Here is a 5,391-nt window from a genome sequence, read left to right on the forward strand (position 1 = left end):
TGGAACTCCCAAATGCATTTATATTCTGGAATGATTAATGTTCATGTAATAGACTATATAACTGACGTATATGAGCCATATAGATCACCCAACACAAAGTCTTACGGTGGTGTCAGATGCAAAGAAAGTACTTTTACGGTACATATTTGTAATTGCAACACTTAATAATAATTACAATTATTGTCTGATGAATGTTGTTCACTATAGGAAGGATAACAGTGAGTTAACCATTTCACTGACGGGGCAGACATTTTTTACATATATTTATTTCTAAAAATGTAGCTTACTTTTTTATCTTAAACTTTGAGAGTATAGGCTAAAGTGCAGCTATGTGCATGTGTGTGTGTGTGTGTGTGTGTGTGTGTGTGTGTGTGTGTGTGAGGAGATGCAGAACAAACCTGCTTTATTTATTATTATATAAACCGATAAGTACAGATGGGTTAAAGTTCACTCCTCACGATCTAAAAGAGCACGCACAGTTGAGCAGCAGTGTGTGTATGGAGGCTTTACTTTAGGTTAAATTGTTTAGAGCACATTGCAACATGCAATTAAAATGTAAACATGTTTAATGATCATACACACAAATGTCGCATTTAATAACGCACAGCTGCACGTCCTTTATTAGCTTGTCGCGAGATCATCATTCACATACATGTTCTAGCTACAGTGTGTGTCAATGAATATATATGATTCCCGTGTTGAACTCACATATCATGAGTTTCCATTTCAGCACAAATAAAAAGTGTCAATTCGAAACAACAAATAAACATCAATGAATCAACATAAACAGCATGCGTTAGATTACACCAACAAAACAAATATTAAGGGTTAGATCTGTTATAAATAGCCCATACAGGTAACACCACTTATTACAGTGTATTAACCCCGTAGCAACAATAGATTTAAAACGGCAATTTAAGAGTCTTGCAAAACCCGCGAACGGAGCGCGCGAAATAAAATCCGTCATTATTGATCAGACACAGAGAAAACACACAAAAAATACATAGTTATTTTTGCCTATTTATCATTAGCATGAGATATTGTTGGATATTAAATGTAATCATTAAATAGTTTTATTTGGAATATATAAAACTATATATATATATATATATATATATATATATATATATATATATATATATATATATATATATATATATATACATATACTTATACTCGTCCAGGCCTATATATTATTTGCATTTAATTGTCATGTCGTGTAGTTGTTCCATAACAATAATAGCATAATAATAACAACAACAGCATGGGATAATAATAATAATAATAATAATAATAATAATAATAATAATAATAATAATAATAATAATAATGTAGGTTTTATATAATGTGGTAACCTGAATATGATTTCGCTAAAACGCTTCTTGTTGCGTTACAGCCAATCGGGAAATTATTTTCATCCCATTTTAAAATCATTCTATTATTTGCCGATACATCACAACACGTCAGACTGGAGTGTGTAATTGAACCTGATAATTAGACATGATAATTAGACATGATAATTAGACGTGATGTGACAGGTTGAACTGCTCGTGGCGTGAGGTTAAACACGCGTGAGCACCTGTTAAACATTTCCACGCGTGAAACATCTGCTTCACATCACAGATCACCAGCGGCCACTTTATCTGCTTTATTACTGATGTCCTCATTCTGAGAGTCGAGCAGGTACAAAGAGATTCACAGCGGACAAGCGCATGTGTAGACTTAATAAAGAAGAAAAATATATCATTTAATTAGGAGATACATTAACGTCTCGCAGGTGGATGATTTTGACCCTCATGAATCAGGAAGTGTCTGAAATGCCAATTTTCTTTCATTAAATGCGAAACTTGATCTAGAACAACAACTGGCTCATGTCTCTGCGCGGGAAAATGATTGCCCTGATTACGCGCCATTATCTGTGACAGGCGCGCTCTATTAGCGTGTATAAAGAAATTGTCCTTGACGTCTAGAATTAGTCCAAAGTAGGTATACAGGCATCCACGGCATCCTAAAAGTACTTATACTCGGAGAAATCGCAAGACCGTTTCGAGTTGAAATCGTGATAGTGGAGTTGAGCCAGCCTGAGGAACTTTGAACAAACTAATCACTTCATTAAACAACACAATCACGCCTAAAACATCGTCAATGTCTCAGCAGACACGAGTCTACGGCAAGCCAATTGTGCTTTTAATTCATCCAGCGTTACTCGTTGAAATTGCGTTTGTATTAGTAAAAAATCCATTTAAAGTGATCTACACATGTTTTTCACTGAAAAGGTGAGTTAAAAATTAATTGTTGAACATTGTTACTTATAAGAATGCAATAAAAGAGCTCTACAGTTACACATACATTTAATGTTATTTTTTACTAGTAAACATGGAATTACAGATATCTCTAATGGGAATTCTTACTAGTAAACATGGAATTACAGATATCTCTAATGGGAATTCTTACTAGTAAACATGGAATTACAGATATCTCTAATCGGAATTCTTACTAGTAAACATGGAATTACAGATATCTCTAGTCGGAATTCTTACTAGAAAACATGGAATTACAGATATCTATAATCGGAATTCTTACTAGTAAACATGGAATTACAGATATCTATAATCGGAATTCTTACTAGTAAACATGGAATTACAGATATCTATAATCGGAATTCTTACTAGTAAAAATGGAAGTAGAGATATCTCTAATTGGAATTCTTACTAGTAAAATGGAATTACAGATATCTCTATTCGGAATTCTTACTAGTAAACATGGAAATACATATCTCTCTAATTGGAATTCTTACTAGTAAACATGGAATTACATATCTCTAGTCGGAATTCTTACTAGTAAAAATGGAATTAGAGATCTCTCTAATTGGAATTCTTACTAGTAAAATGGAATTACAGATATCTCTAGACGGAATTCTTACTAGTAAAATGGAATTACAGATATCTCTATTCGGAATTCTTACTAGTAAACATGGAATTACAGATATCTCTAGTCGGAATTCTTACTAGTAAAACATGGAATTACAGATATCTCTAGTCGGAATTCTTACTAGTAAACATGGAATTACAGATATCTCTATTCGGAATTCTTACTAGTAAACATGGAATTACAGATATCTCTAATCAGAATTCTTACTAGTAAAACATGGAATTACAGATCTCTCTAGTCGGAATTCTTACTAGTAAACATGGAATTACAGATATCTCTAGTCAGAATTCTTACTAGTAAACATGGAATTACAGATATCTCTAGTCGGAATTCTTACTAGTAAACATGGAATTACAGATCTCTCTAGTCGGAATTCTTACTAGTAAACATGGAATTACATATATCTCTATTCGGAATTCTTACTAGTAAACATGGAATAACAGATCTCTCTAATTGGAATTCTTACTAGTAAAATGGAATTACAGATATCTCTTTTCGGAATTCTTACTAGTAAACATGGAATTACAGATATCTCTAATCGGAATTCTTACTAGTAAAACATGGAATTACAGATCTCTCTAGTCGGAATTCTTACTAGTAAACATGGAATTACAGATATCTCTAGTCGGAATTCTTACTAGTAAACATGGAATTACAGATATCTCTAGTCAGAATTCTTACTAGTAAACATGGAATCACAGATCTCTCTAGTCGGAATTCTTACTAGTAAACATGGAATTACATATATCTCTATTCGGAATTCTTACTAGTAAACATGGAATTACAGATCTCTCTAATTGGAATTCTTACTAGTAAAATGGAATTACAGATATCTCTAGTCAGAATTCTTACTAGTAAACATGGAATTACATATCTCTCTAATTGGAATTCTTACTAGTAAACATGGAATTACATATCTCTCTAATTGGAATTCTTACTAGTAAACATGGAATTACAGATATCTCTAGTCGGAATTCTTACTAGTATACATGGAATTACAGATATCTCTAATTGGAATTCTTACTAGTAAAACGGAATTACAGATATCTCTAATAGGAATTCTTATTAGTAAACATGGAATTACAGATATCTCTAGTCGGAATTCTTACTAGTAAACATGGAATTACAGATATTTCTAGTCAGAATTCTTACTAGTAAACATGGAATTACAGATATCTCTAGTCGGAATTCTTACTAGTAAACATGGAATTACAGATATTTCTAGTCAGAATTCTTACTAGTAAACATGGAATTAGAGATATCTATTTGGAATTCTTACTAGTAAAAATGGAATTACAGATCTCTCTAGTCGGAATTCTTACAAGTAAACATGGAAATACAGATATCTCTAGTCGGAATTCTTACTAGTAAAAATGGAAGTAGAGATCTCTCTAATTGGAATTCTTACTAGTAAACATGGAATTACAGATATCTCTAGTCGGAATTCTTACAAGTAAACATGGAAATACAGATATCTCTAGTCGGAATTCTTACTAGTAAAATCGAATTACAGATATCTCTATTCGGAATTCTTACTAGTAAACATGGAATTACAGATATCTCTATTCGGAATTCTTACTAGTAAAATCGAATTACAGATATCTCTATTCGGAATTCTTACTAGTAAACATGGAATTACAGATATCTCTAATCAGAATTCTTACTAGTAAACATGGAATTACATATCTCTCTAGTTGGAATTCTTACTAGTAAAAATGGAATTACAGATATCTCTTTTCGGAATTCTTACTAGTAAACATGGAATTACAGATATCTCTAATCGGAATTCTTACTAGTAAAAATGGAATTACATATCTCTCTAGTTGGAATTCTTACTAGTAAAAATGGAATTACAGATATCTGTAATTGGAATTCTTACTAGTAAAAATGGAATTACAGATATCTCTAGTCAGAATTCTTACTAGTAAAAATGGAATTACAGATCACTATAGTCGGAATTCTTACAAGTAAACATGGAATTACAGATATCTCTAATTGGAATTCTTACTAGTAAAAATGGAATTACAGATCACTCTAGTCGGAATTCTTACTAGTAAAAATGGAAGTAGATATCTCTCTATTCGGAATTCTTACTAGTAAAAATGGAATTACAGATATCTGTAATTGGAATTCTTACTAGTAAAAATGGAATTACAGATATCTCTAGTCGGAATTCTTACTATTAAAAATGGAAGTAGAGATATCTCTAATTGGAATTCTTACAAGTAAACATGGAATTACAGATATCTCTAGTCGGAATTCTTACTAGTAAAAATGGAATTACAGATATCTCTATTCAGAATTCTTACTAGTAAAAATGGAATTACAGATATCTGTAATTGGAATTCTTACTAGTAAAAATGGAATTACAGATATCTCTAGTCGGAATTCTTACTATTAAAAATGGAAGTAGAGATATCTCTAATTGGAATTCTTACAAGTAAACATGGAATTACAGAT

This window comes from Xyrauchen texanus, chromosome 23 (assembly GCF_025860055.1).
Source record: "Xyrauchen texanus isolate HMW12.3.18 chromosome 23, RBS_HiC_50CHRs, whole genome shotgun sequence".
Lineage (NCBI taxonomy): Eukaryota > Metazoa > Chordata > Actinopteri > Cypriniformes > Catostomidae > Xyrauchen > Xyrauchen texanus.